Source organism: Chelonia mydas, chromosome 1 (genome assembly GCF_015237465.2).
Source record: "Chelonia mydas isolate rCheMyd1 chromosome 1, rCheMyd1.pri.v2, whole genome shotgun sequence".
In the NCBI taxonomy this organism is placed as follows: Eukaryota; Metazoa; Chordata; order Testudines; family Cheloniidae; genus Chelonia; species Chelonia mydas.
Window position 1 is genome coordinate 112,728,105 of NC_057849.1, and position 14,474 is coordinate 112,742,578.

General features: G+C 42.8%; 1 protein-coding gene across 4 annotated transcripts in view; it reads right to left on the reverse strand.

Moving 5' to 3' along the window:
• Positions 1 to 14,474, reverse strand: part of ECRG4 (ECRG4 augurin precursor) — a 69,900-nt gene that overhangs the window by 37,684 nt on the left and 17,742 nt on the right. The window contains exon 1 of one of the 4 annotated variants that reach the window (XM_037897720.2): positions 12,429 to 12,958. The exons of 1 other annotated variant lie outside the window; for it this stretch is intronic. The gene's annotated coding sequence lies outside the window, so the exon portion shown is untranslated. Of the gene's footprint in view, positions 1 to 2,728; positions 2,820 to 2,874; positions 3,229 to 12,428; positions 12,959 to 14,474 lie in introns of those variants that run through there. 2 more of the 4 variants (XM_007072251.4, XM_043536413.1) reach the window with 2 other exon arrangements.

Sequence of the window (14,474 nt, forward strand, 5' to 3'; positions counted from 1 at the left end):
TTGCCTGCAATAGCAGGGAACTGATTTGATGACCTAGGAGGTCCCTTCCAGTCCTGTGGTCTTAAATTACACCAAAATTGCTTTGCCACAGAATTTGCAAGATGGTAAGTTCAGGTGGATCTTGAACTCTTAAGAGAGGCCATGAAATAGGTGCACTAAAAATAATAAATATCAGATCAAAGTGCAGTTCCCTTCAGATAATTATTCTGTATAACATTAGGTTTTGTCAGTCATAAGTCATGTCTAGCACAGTGTGAAAGTGCCCCTAGCATTCAGCCTCTATGCAAGAAATCTTCTTAGTATTTTTCAAGGAGAAATGTTTCCCCTTGTACCTCACACTGCTAGATTAGTCATTCCCTTGTTTTGGAAGAAAGAAGCAAATCCAAATCTTTTTGGATGGGTCTTTAAATATGTTTGCTAAAAATCTACTTTGCCCAGGAATGATAAGTGGCTGGGGAGAATTCTAATACAAAAGCGTTGCTGAACTGTTAAATGTTTGACTGAAAAGAACACACAGATAAAACTGTATGTTGAGTTGAGTAGAGACTTTTGAAAAATAACTGACCCACATACAAAGCTTTCCTGCCAACATTGTCTGGTGCTGCTTTCTCTGGTTTTGACTTTTGCTTTTAATTTGAATTTCAGACTAGAAGTCAGACGGGGCTAAAATACCAGACATTAAAGGAGGCTCCATGAAATCAATCCTGTCACATTAGTGCATATCCAGTTATTACTGAGTGTAGCACAAAGATCTTCCATTTCGCCAAATAAATTAAAAGTTCAAATAGTCGAAAACTTACTTCGATATCAGTTGCTAAAACTGGCAAGACTATGTAAAATGAAAACAAAACATCCCTCTTTCTTTAGAAAGATAAACATTTGAAATCCATTAGTAAACTTAATACATTTCATGTCAAAAGTTCTCTGAAACCTCGGAAGTGTCTGTAGGAGGACCACTTTTTGACCTGTTATTCCACTATCGCATTAAAGCTCATTGCTTCTTCATTTTCTACATGGATCTGCTAATGTCCTTCTCTCATGCCAAGGGCAAATAATGTTTTCTCACCACACATCCCAAACTTAAGAAAAGAGCAAAAGGGAGGATTCTGCATTGTAAGGATTTCTCTAGCACTAAACACCAGATTTTCAGAAGAGCTCACCTCACAACAAGGCAACCAATAGAGGCTTGGTGTGAAATTCCGGTCCCATTTAAGTTAATCTGCATTTTGCCATTGACATCCATGAAGCCAGGATTTCAGCTCAGATTTTCCAAACAGTCTGGTGCCTAGCAGCTCCCATGGACACCCTTATGATCAGATTATCCAAAGAGCTCAGTATCCAGTGTGCTCAGAGCCTTTGAAAATCTGGCTGTACATTCATATGTGGCAGCCCACTCACTGCAGAAGATGAAGACGGCTTTCTTTGCAATATTTCCAAAAATATTGCTCCTTAACGTACTCTCCAATGCAGTGGATCAATACCCTCTGAAAGTCTGCCACTGATATACTGTATAAATATGTGACCTCTTTTAAAGACATTTTAAAGGAAAGTATAATACCAAGTAGGTGTGTGCTTAACAGACCAAGTTCTACACAGAGGTGTAATAAGGACAATTCTTTCCTGTGTCAAAACTTTAATGACACTGTATTAGTGCAGCAAATTATTCACACTATTTAAATGAGGCCCTTTATACAGTATATGTAGATGTCGGCATGCAATTGATCATTTAATTGATAAAATGAATATTTAACACAGGCTTCTATTTTATCTTTGCATTTAACTACATGCCTCTAAATTTCAAACACAAACTAGAATGCATCAGTCCAACTTTTTAAGGCCAAGTCTACACTACTGACTTCTGCCAGCATAACTGTGTGTCAACGGAGTCTGAAGAAATACAATTTGCGACCGATACAGCTGTGCAAACACAAGCTCCTAGTGTAAATTCAGTTACATCAGCAAAACTGCACTTTTGTTGGTATAATTTATTTTGCTGCAGGCGTGGGGGCGGTTGGAATAAGCTTTTCCAGCAAAAACTCAGTTTTGTCAGTATAAGCCATAAGTACAGACATGCTGAGATACCTGTATCAGCAAAGTACTTCTAACATAGGCATGGCTTAAGTCTTCAACTTTGTCTGTACAGGATCCAGGAACAAACATTTAAGGAGCACACTCACTCGCCTTTCCAAACCTGTTAACTAGCTCAAGCTAACTGGCAATCAATTGAGGTAAATAAATATGGTGCAGATAGAGCTGTCAGCTTTCCTTTATGAATCATAGTAACAGCTCAGCTATCAAGACAAGTTTTCTTTTATTAAAAATAAAAGAAGCCTGGTTCCTTTTCAAACAGTTTAAATTACATTTTCAGTCATTGTGTATAGTAGCATAGAAGACATCCTGTTAGATGTAACATAACAAACCTATAAAAGTGCATTACTTCAACCCCAGTGTGTCCATGTTACAAACTACAATAGGAGAAAACACTCAGCTTCCATATAAATAAAGGATTTTATTGTTCTTTCCTTGACGATTATCTAAAAATGAAGGATATATTGAGAAATGAACAACGTTACTACCGTCCACACCTCTAATATGCTTCAGTGGAATACTCACTGTTTTGCAGCGGTAAGTTTTAGACACTTAGACACACACACACCAACAAACTAGATTTCTGTGAGCAAAGAAAAATATTTACACTGCAGGAATACACAGATAATTGAAGACTAACCTGTTTCCCCTACGATACCTGTAGTTGTTGTCAGCACAATCCTAAGTGTTACAGTAACGTTTCCTCCTGGTACTGTCTAAAGAATCCTAATATGTTTTTTGACTTTCCTCCCATTTCTACAGCAAACACATATTTTATCAGTTTACCTTTAAAATAATATGCTTCCTGTCTCCTTCCCAAATGCCTGGCCAGAAGAAATGACCTTTTCTGTCACAGAACAAGTTTCTCTTTATTGAAGCATTTCTTGACTTCTGAAAGTAGGGCAAGAAGTGAGTAGGCGGCAGAGGAAAAAGGTTCCAAATGCTGAGACCACCTGACTGGTGGAGAACTAATATATGAAAGGCATGTTTATTCTATTGCTAGTGAATTCCAGCCCCTTTGCTGAAATATTCTGCTAAGCATTCTGTGGACCAAGTATGGCGAATCATATTTCTGCTTAATCAGAAGGAGGCCTGACTGTCTTCAGAAGGATGATTGCAAGCAGATGTACCCCGGTGTGCTCATGTAAAAAGAATTCAATTCTTTTGTGTAGGCTGTATGATGAGCAACAGATTTTAGGGAGTATTTCAATCTTTCTTAATTTCTTGCAGGTGTTAGAAGCAAGTATATTCTGGCTGGGTAGACAAGATCATTGCATATGTCATATTCCTGTGTGTCTGCGTGATCTGGCCTCATTTACCCTAAAGCACACTCCTACCAGGCTTAGCAGAAGGAGCAGGGGAACAGGGCATGATCTCCAGCAGTGCAAACTTTACATTTACTGTATGCAGTAAGGCATCAAGGAGGGTGCTCAGCACTGAAAAACACTGACATCTAACTACTGACAAAGCCCTTTACCAGCCAGTAATCAAATCAGGGAATTATCTTAATGCTTGACATTAGTAATATCACACTATTTTCTCTGAGCATATACAAGAAACACAGCACAAATGCCCCTCAGTGGGTTATCAGCAGCAGGGATTGAACCTAGGCTGTCAGGATCTAAATGCACAAGCCTTTACTGCATGAGCTACACACCCCATTCTCTGGCTAGCCTGTAGCACACTCATCTATCTTTGTGATTGGTATGTCTGTGCTGCCACTGTGAGGGGGCCGCCCAGCCTGGGTATGCAGACTCAAGTGAGCAGGGCTGGCAAAAGCATGCTAAAGGTAGCGTGTGGACATTGCAGCACCAGCGGAGGCTCAGGCTAGCCCGCTGAGCTTGGCTGGCTAGCACGATCCTCTGCTGGTGCTGCAACCTCCACACAGCTATTGTTAGCGTGCTAGTGCCAGCTACGCTCAAACAAGTCCGTCTACCCGGACGGGAGGTTCACTGCCAGCTACCGGGTAGACCAGGGGTCTCAAACACGCGGCCCGCCGAGTTATTTCCTGCAGCCCGCGATAGGCGCCGACTCCACTGGCAGCCAAGCTCCCCAGCTGTTTGGCGGCGCCAAGAACTTTCCAGGAGGGAGGGGGTGAGGAACGGGGACATGGCGCGCTCAGGGGAGGAGACAGAGAAGAGGCGGGGCTGAGGGGATGATTTAGGGAAGGGTTTGGAATAGGGGCAGGGAGGAGACAGAGTTGGAGCGGGAACTTTGGGGAAGGGGTTGGAATGGGGGCAGGGAAGTGGTGGGAAGAGATGGGGCAGGGGCAGGGCCTCATAGAAGGGGTGGAGTGGGGGCAGGGCCGGGGGCAGAGGTGTGGGGCTTTAACCAAAGTAATTCTAAAAGTAAATGCGTGTTTTGTCATTTGAGTGAGGTGCATTACTGAGTGTTTATATTTTATTAAAACCCCTTTTTGCATTACAGCTTTAAAATAGCTAATATATTGACTTTTAATAGCATACTATATTACTCCTCATTTTTTTCATTTTTGACTATACTGTTGTATTGTTGTATGAAAAGGTTTCAATGATGCAGCCCTCGGGCCAATGTACTAGTCCTCATGTGGCCCTCATGGTGATTTGAGTTTGAGATCCTTGGTGTAGATATACCCTTAGCCACAACTAGATGGGGACAGAGTGCCACACTGAGCAGGCATGGCTTACCTACCTTCCCTGGCAGGGCAAGTGTGTCCTGAGCTTCAGAGGCTTCCCAGTTCAATTCCATGCATGGGCTGCCCCAAGAGGGGGACAGAGTGCCACACAAAGTAGGCATGGCTTACAGAAATAATTCAGACAGGCACCACATACACCAGCTAGATATAATAGAGTTCAACTTCCATAAAGGGATGCTGGTAACTTCCTAAATAATTAAAAGAAATCACAAATAGTTTAAAAACTCCTTACTGGAGTCAGGCTTAATTCTGGAGATTTACAAGCTAATAACCTGTGAAACCTTTATTCCGGTGAAGTAGTATTATGGTTTGTGGCCTCTGCTTACTGCAGTCACAACATGATCCCAGGGACTTCAAAACTGCTAGTACTGTAGCTTGTTAGTATTTTTGATTTGCAAACTAGGGAAATGTGGTCCAGATGAAATTACACAACATTGAAAGCCTAGTCTCAAAGAGTAGCTATCAATAAATTCACTGTCAAACTGGGACAATGTATCCAGTGGGGTCCCACAAGGGTCGGTCCTGGGTCCAGTACTATTCAATAGCTTCATTTAACGTCTCGGATGATGGAGTAGAGAGTACAGTATGTTTATAAAATCTGCAGACATCTCCAAGTTGGGAGGAGATGCAAGCACGATGGAGGAGAGGATTAGAATTCAAAATGAATTTGATACATTGGAGAGTTGGTCTGAAATCAACAAATATGAAATTCAACAAAGACAAATACAAAGTATTTCGCTTAGTAAAGACTAATCAAATGCACAGCTATAAAATGGGGAATAACTGGCTAGGTGGTAGTACTGCTGAAAAGAATTGGGGCCTGGGTCATAGTGGACCAGAAATAAAATATGAGTCATGATATGATGCTGTTGTGAAAAACGGAAAGGTAATTCTGCGGTATATTAACAGGAGTGGCATATGTAAGACAGGAGAGGTAATTATTCCTCTCTACCTGGCACTGGTGAGGCCCCAGCTGCATTACTGTGTCCAGTTTTGGGCACCATACTTTAAGAAAGCCATGAACAAATAGGAGAGTTCCAGAGGAGAGCAACAAATGTGATAAAATGTTTTAAATACCTGACCTTTGAAGAAAGGTTGAAAGAATTGGGCATGTTCAGTCTAGAGCAAAGACTGAGGGGGACCGGATAACAGCCTTCAAATATGTTAAGGGCTGTTATAAGAGGATAGTGATAAATTGTTCTCCATGACCACTGGGGAAGGACAAGAAGCAATCAGCTTAGTTTGCAACAAAAGAGACTTAGGTTAGCTATTAGGAAAAACTTTCTAATTATACAGATAGTTAAGCACCGCAACAGGTTACCTAGGGAGGTTGTGAAATCCTTGTCATTGAAAGTTTTAAGAACAGGATGGACAAAAACCTGTCAGGGATGATCTAGTGAGAAGTTGCTACTCATATCCAATCTCTTTAGTATATTAATCTTAGATTGCATATTTGCTAGGTAACCTGCTTTGATCTGTTTGCTATCCCTTATAATCACTTAAAATCTCTCTTTTGTAGTTAATAAATTTGTTTTTGCTTTATCTCAAACCAGTGTGTGGGAGCTATAAGTTGGGGCAAAAAGCTGTTGTATATTTCCTCTCCACATTGAGGGAGGGGGTGAATTTCATGAGCTTATGCTGTACCGATCCCTGTGCCAGAGGGAGCGTGTACTCTTGAGCAGCTGGACAGTTCCTTAGCTGGAGCCTCCCCATGCAGAGCTGATCACAGCAGCCTATAAGTTCTGCAGCTGGGTGTGTTCTACCTGTGTATATGCTGGTGAAAGAGCAAGCTTGGAGAGCTTGGCAACTTATCACAGAACCAAATTGTGAGAGGAAGCCCAGGCTGGTGAGTCAGGAGGGCTCAGTGATACCCCAGTTCCAGGTGGCACCCCAGAGGGAACCCATCACAACTTCCCCCAATAAGTACCTGTCCTCTGAAAACTCTATCCCCTCTGCATACACTATCCCAAAGGGCTTCCCTGGCAAGGTCACCAGAGGTTGAAGTACTGCCAACCCCAAAAGTTCAAAAATCATGATACACCCCCCCCCAAAAATCATTAGGCTTTTTAAAAAAAGAAATACTATTATCTTGTGGGTTTTTTGGTCTCTCTTGATTGTTGAACTCCCCCTGCCCACCCCAGGTGTATGCGTGTCACTGTTCTAGTGCTGTCAACTCTCACGCACTTATACGGGAAGGTGAATTTTGGGTCTCTCTGCAGAAGCTCTCACTGCAAGACCCAACTGAGATTAAATTAGACAGATTTGTACCAAATGCTGCCTTATATCACAGAGCTTCCAGCTTCATTCCAACCCCCGCAAATTCTAATTCATTCTGCCGCCTCAGTCCCACATCTGCCCCTTGCCCCTGTATGCACCTCAGCACCTCCTGCAGCTCCAGGGGTTCCTCACCCTCTTTCCTCCTTCCCAAGCCTGGTGTTGCAAGGATGGAAAGGAGAGGAGGGAGGAAGAGAGGGGAGCAAAGAGCAGAGTGACCTATTTTTCCTGAGAGGGAGGGAGGAGAGAGCTCGGCAGCTGGCTCTTTTTGCTGCATCCTGTCATCAGCAGTTCCCTCCCCGCAGCTCAGAAGTCTCTCAGCTCCTGAGGGGAGGAGGGAGAGCGCTGCCAGCTTCCTGAAATGCTCTGATTGATCGGCTGTTCTAGTCCAGGACTGTGCCCGTAATTCCATTTCTTGTGATAATATTGGGAGAGTTGGCAACACTGTAACTGTACCTATTACCTACAAAACTAGGCAGGCAGGGTGATGGAACCTTCTTAAAGAGTATCCATAGGCAGGGACCATGTCTTTCTATATAGCTGTATTGTGCCTACCTCAATGGGGCTCAGATACTGACTGGAGCATTTGGCTGTTACTGTAATACAAACCATAGAAAGTATGGGGTGGAAGTGACCTCGGCATTTAACCCCTCCCCCAACCCCACGCTGAAGCAGAACCAAGTATACCTAGTCTAAATGATGATTCAAATCAGTTGCAGAGCATCCAAGGGGCAAGCTGCCCTTGCTTGCAGCTTAAAACCCCCAGGTACTCCTTTCATAGGCTAGAAACTCCTCTAGCCTGGGTCCAGCACTTCCACGCAGTTCAGTCCTTGTTCTCTGGTGTTTCCAAGAGTCTCCTTTGGGTGGGGAGTCAGTGAAGAACCACAGTGGTGTCACTCCCTGCCTTAAATAGCTTTTGCATATGGCAGGAACCCCTTGTCTCCCAGCTTTATTCCCTAAGATCCATTTTCAAAAGCACCTCAGTCACTTAGGAGCCTCACTGTCATTCAATGGTACTCATGTCACACTCCCTGTCAGTACCCGGCCCAAGCTGGGGAACCTAATGATCCACCCAGCCGACCAAATTTGGTGATGAATCCTGGCCATGTGCCACCTGAGGCACATTATGCATATGCTAAGAAGCAGCTTCCTAAGTGACTTAGATGCTTTTGAAAATGGCATTTAGGTGCCTTTGAACATTGTTCTCAGTGTGCCTACCAAGTTACGGCAACCTGACTGCATGCCACACAGGATAGTTAGTAGGGGCAGCACCCTGTGAAGGTTCAGTGGTTATTAACCATGGGCTGTGTGGACACAAGCCATGTTTTTAGCCAGACATGCCCTTAGCCAGTTAGAGGTATAGTAAAAAGTTACTGAAGCTATGTCTACACTTACCCCACTACACTGGCTCCACTATAGCATGTCAGCGTAGAAACTCCCTACAGCATCGGGAGATGTTCTCTTGTTGTTGTAGTTAACCTACCTACCCAAGATGCAGGAGTTAAGTCAATGGAAGAATTTTTCCATTTGGGAGAACAATAACTGGTTGCCTGAATATTCAAGGAGAAGTCAACAAAAAGGGATACAAAAAGCCAAGAAAATGATCACTTTGCTTTGGGACAAGTCATACATAAATCTTTCTCAAGCAAAGATCACTGACAGTTTTGTCTGAGGCCTTGTCTACACTGCTTGTTTCCACCCCAACCAACATAGTTCTGCTAACAAAACTTTATAGTGTAGGCTTATACACTATATTATGTACTGCAGTGTTTGGTCCATGGATATTAAACCAGGAACTGGAGCAGAAAGTTACTACTGTTAGACAGAAACAGGAGGAAAAAAAGAGTTGAAAAGTTGTTTGCCTGAATTGCTGGAAAATGGGCAGATAATTGACTGGTGGCTTCAAGCAAAGTTCCATGTAAAAGTTTAGCAGGAATCCATGTGACCAAAACTCTGAGGTAGATTTTATTCATGATCACTTAGGCTCAGTCTCTTCACTTAAAATTTGTAGCAGCCTAGCTATGTCAGTCAGGCGTGCGAACAAGCCACCTCCCTGACCGGCATAGTTATGCTGACAAAACCCTGAGTGTATATGCAGCTCTGCCGATGAAAACCATTAGCATAGCTAACGTCATTTGGGGAGGTGATGTTCCTACACCATCAGAAAACCTCCTTTTGTCAGTGAATCAAGGACAATAGAACTGTACATCTACACTAGAGGTCTATGCCTACTTAGGCGAGGTAGTGTAGACAAAGCCTTGGGGAGGACTAGGTATTCAGCTAAGGGATATCTAAAAATTGGGGCATTTGGATATTGCTAGAAAATCTGAGCAGAATATTAACTGTTCGCACTATGTGAGCCAAGCAAGAGCTGGAAGAAAAGAGAAACCCTGTTTGTTCAGTATTTCTTGTAACAACTTATTTGAATAAGACTTAAGCCTAAATCCGGCTTAATTTTTACACTCATGATTTAACATCTGTAAAAAAAAAAATCCTACATATATTAGGCTATACAGTGACTGAAGTAGCTATTTTGGGGAAACTCTTCCTGCGGTCTCTGCCTCTTTGGGCTGCTGCCCCTGCCTCCTTGCATGCCAGTCACTGAGCCGTATTTCACAGACTGCATACCAATAACTGAAACTAGACTGTATTTATGCAGCTCTCTCACTTATCTGAGCACACCATGTTATGAAAACCCACTTGTGTGACATATACATGAGGACACAATAGATCTCTGAAACATCAGCAGTATTTTGTTCAGAGATCAGCACACAGATACCATGGTGCCATGGTTATTTAATAAATAATTACCCTACTCTGTAAGAATTTAAAATACCCTGAGCTCCATAAAAATTCTTCCTCTTTCAGTCTCTCTAATCCCACAATGTTTGCTTAAAAGGGACTGGTCCACAACTAATAGATATGTTTAAACATAATGGGCTATTTATAGCCAACACTTGTGCCCTTGTGGAAAATCATTTTTATATTATCTCTGGAAGGATCTTTTTGATTTACCAAACAGCCATGGGCACACAGGCAGGGTGACTGAGTGACAAATCAGACACATTCTTAATTGCAGTGTGTACAGTACGTAGTATGAAGCTATTATGCCATTGCTTTCTGTGTATAGCACCTTTACATTTCTAAAACCTTTCCCTGTTGCTCTAAAACCTTCCTGCTTTGTGCAAACAATACATATTTTGTTCTCAGAGTTGCTGCATCTTGTTTTACACACACCCACAAACCCAGGCACCTACCCCAATCCTACCTTTCTCTTAGGGAACTCCTTTGTGTAAAGGTCACTGAAACATCACCTTGATAGGGTAATGGACTAACTCATGAGGGAGTGTGGGAGACATGGACAGGCAGGAGGCCATCTGAACATGGAAGCTGACCCAAAAGCAGAGGCTTGATAAGGGGTCCTGGGGGCAAAGGTAGGGAGTCAGTGTCTGAACAGCAAGCAGTGCTGACAGGCTGATCAAACAGTGGTTAAAGGAGACAATTGCCTTCGCAAGACATAAACTATTCACTTTTTTTTTCCCCCTCTATTCCTAGGCTGAAAATGCTGAATCTAGTTTAGTGTTCGAGAACTTTAATGTATCTAGGTTTACACTTCAAGAACCTTTTCAGAAATTCAGTTCTCTGTATGCTTAATAGACCTTGTCTTTTGTTAAATTACTGTTGCATGGGCTGTTTCACACAAACATCCTCCAAAGAGATGGGTGAAGAGTGTTTGGAACCTACACTCCCCTACTCCATCTTGATCAAGGGCCACGGACAGAAAAATTCACACTCAACGAGTTGTGTTGCCACCAGGCTGCAGCGGGTGAACACAAGGGGAGTGGCCGAAGGATCAAGCTCCAAAAAATTACCCTTTGTGTTTCTTTTAAAACAGGGTTAAAATAGATTGAAAATGTTTTATGTACATATCTGTAAAATAGCTGAGAGGTAAATATTTTCAAGTAGCACACTGAAACACAGTGCGGCTTTTAAATCGTAGCAAAATATATTTTGCATTTCTGTAATGCCTATACATTTAATTTAATTAAAGCCAAATTAAAGCCATACAATACATCTGGTGAAACACTGTACTGTAGAGGAGCATTCTTATCCCTATTTACCATGGAGAAACTCAGACATGGAGAAGCGAGGTGATTTTCCCTATGTCACAGAGGAAATCTGTGGCAGCATTAGGAATATAACCTCGATCTCCTGACTACCAACCTTATGCTTAAGCTGTAAATTCATCTTCCCCTCTCAAACCCAATTGATGCATTTGTTAGGGGAGCCACTCTACAGCCAGCAATATACTTTTGGTGGCAAGGTTGTGCAGCACAAAATAACAAAAAAAGAATTTTTAATTGGTCTCCGTTAGGTCATTAATATGCAGCGAATGTATTGCAGTGATGAGACTTCTACCTGTGTAGCTCTTCCTTTCCTACCCATCAGGTTCATTCTGCACTAAAAACTGGTATCAAGAGACACATTTAACAAATTCTGATGCACCACATGGTATCACCATACCATTAATTTCCACACACATCTGCTGGAGTATTTGTTACTGCCTGTGTCTCACATTTGTCTTCATTTAATCCCCTTTTTACTGCCCTTGTTCTAATGCCAGCAGCTATTATGAAGCCCTATAAATATTTGTTAACTATGTAAGCTGGCCCACTCTCCAACCTCCACATCACACCAGTTGTTGGGGTTAAAGGTTGCAGAGTTTCATCTCCATGACATTACAATTATTAAACCACAAGCAGTCAAACTAAAAAAAAAAAAAAAAATCCAGGTATGATAAACCTTCTGAGAGCACCTAACACGGAGCCTCCCACTTCCCCAGAAAGGCAATGAGGTTGGCATTTTCAAAGGAGCCGGGGGAGGTAGGCTGCCAACTCTCAGTGAATTCCAGTGGGATTTGTGCATCTAACTTCCTTAGTCTCCTTTGAAAATCTTAGTCTAACGCTTTTGTTTGATAGGCAAGTGACTCAGACTGCTGATTCATACTCTATCTGTTCCAGCTGTCCTGGGCCCCACATTAACCACAACCTTCATTTCATGTCCTTCGGCCATCTTCTAGTGGGATTGACCATGATAAACAGGAAACATTTGTAAACCTTCTGCCTGTCAGAGTTAGCAGCAACTCTGTTCAGTATCCAGGGGTTCCTTTTCAATAACACAATGCAAAACCAGCTCAAGCCCCCACCCAGTGACCTGGGACAATTACATACCACCCCCCTGGGCACCTCTAAGAGGCAATACTTCCCCTCTAGCAAGCACAGAGTCTGAGTGTAGCAAAAGCCTTTTAATAAAGGATGGAAACAATGTAGCATTATGTTGGGGAAACACCACAAACAGGATCCATAACACAAACCATGAGCAAAAGACCCACCTCCAAGTAAGTTTTCGCAGTGTCCTTTTTTCCTCAGGTCCTTAAGTCCAGCAACCTAACAGTCACCCCACCCATGGTTTCTTCCCTTGGCCAGCACAGCCCCAGAGTTCAGAAGTTCATCTTCAGAGTTCCCCCTTCCACTCAGGCTGGGAGGTAAAGAGGTATGGGGGCATCTTACATGCTTCACTGCTCAGGTCGCCGGCCAAACGCCACACCTCTCTGTGGGATTCTGCTGCAGTCTTCACCACCAGCCACGCCTCTCAACCAGACTTCCTGCCAGCTGCTCACAAACATGTCTTCAACCCCCACATAACACAGCTCTCAGTAACTTCAGCTCTTTAGTGATTTCAGCTGTTAATAGGGGAGCCTCAGTGCTGACACACTCAGAATCACTAGCCCAAAGTAGGTCTAATGCTTAGACCTAGGAATCAGTGATTTCAGCTCTGTAGCACATAACAAGACTCTTAACAGAGTCAAAATTAGTTCTGTTATAATACCACAGAGAGATTAAAGCTGCATTTAGGGGCCCTCAGAACAGAGCTGCCACACTACCAGATACACATACCTGTCCCAAGCCGCCACCCCCCCTTAATTCACTGGGCTTTGGAACCCATGTCCCTTGCCTAGCGAGTGCTATTTAGTTGAGGGTGAGTCCCTCCGTCATAAAATGCCAAGTACAGTTCTACTGTCCTTGATTCATATAACCAGGCTAACAACACTTTATTAGTCCTTCCCCAATAACAAAGAGACTGGGGATCCCACAGCAGCCAAAATTACCATTTGGGCAAGCAGTCCCATCATGCTAGGCAGGGTGGGTGTGTTTATGCAAACGAGATCAGCCCGTGAAGTCCTTTTCCACAGCTCACCATCAGATGTCAGGGTAGAGCTCATTCTGATTCTGTTCACACATTTCTTAAAAGAAAACAGGGCTTTCTGTCCAATGTGTGGGCTTGTTACTCACTCTCCCTTCCCTAATTGACACCTTCCAGTTCAATTATTTTGCCGGTTAAAAAGCCTGGTTTGACTCTCTTTTCCCCTTTCTCCTGTGACTAGCTTAGTCCAATCAAAGTGCCACAGCCTGGCTGGAACTTGAAGCCTTAGATGCTGATGTGGGCTGCTCAGCCCATTTCCATCGGGAAATGGTTCTATGTGGTAATTCATGGACTTGTTTGGGAATATTTAACATATGCGCTCAAGTCTGGAATGATGCCCAAAGCAGGTGTGCCTTTTTCATTTGTTTTTTTAATTATTCAATTTCATTGGGCACAGGCCTGACTTGAAACCCATTGAAGTCATTGGAAGCCCTTCAGTGGGCTTTAGACTAGGCTCATGATCTATCTCAGAGCAGTTGTGGTGTGCATGGTAAATATATGAGAGGCTATGATCTCTATCATGGTGGCTTCCTTTTCTGTGCATTTCTCTTCCCATTTTTATAGGCAATAAAAGTTTTAATAGGGTGCAGGACAAGGAAACATAATCTTTGTTCTTTCGGACTTTCTCGCGCTCATGCCTCACCTGAAGGGGTAATCCTCTGTTAGTGACATCATAATTGCATTTCGTGGAAATTATTTATCAGTTTGCCAACAGAGGATTAAAACTTCAGGAGAGGAGTAAGCAGCAGGAGAAGGTGAACGCATCAGAAACAAGCCTTTTGGTATTATGCAAATGTCCTAGCTAATAAAGACCAAGGGGAAAACAATATACACAATTTTGCTTACAGAGCAGGTATTTTATCTAAGGAAAATGAAAGTTCAAAGTTTTCTATGAAGTGTCACCTGGGCTTTCATTGTCTCTGTGATAATGCCTGTTAGATAAGTCATGTTCATTAGTCATTGCTGCCAGCGGCAGATGATGCATTGATTTACATTTCTTTATTATGAATTGGAAAAGAAGAGAGTGGGAAAGCAGAGTGGGAAAGAGACATAGACCAAGACTTCCTCAGTACAAATACAAACCTCTCATTCCCACTCTAGCTACCAAACACAACAAATTCTAGTCAAATTAACAAGTTGCTTATTCCCCAGAGGAAAATATAAACTGTTTTGT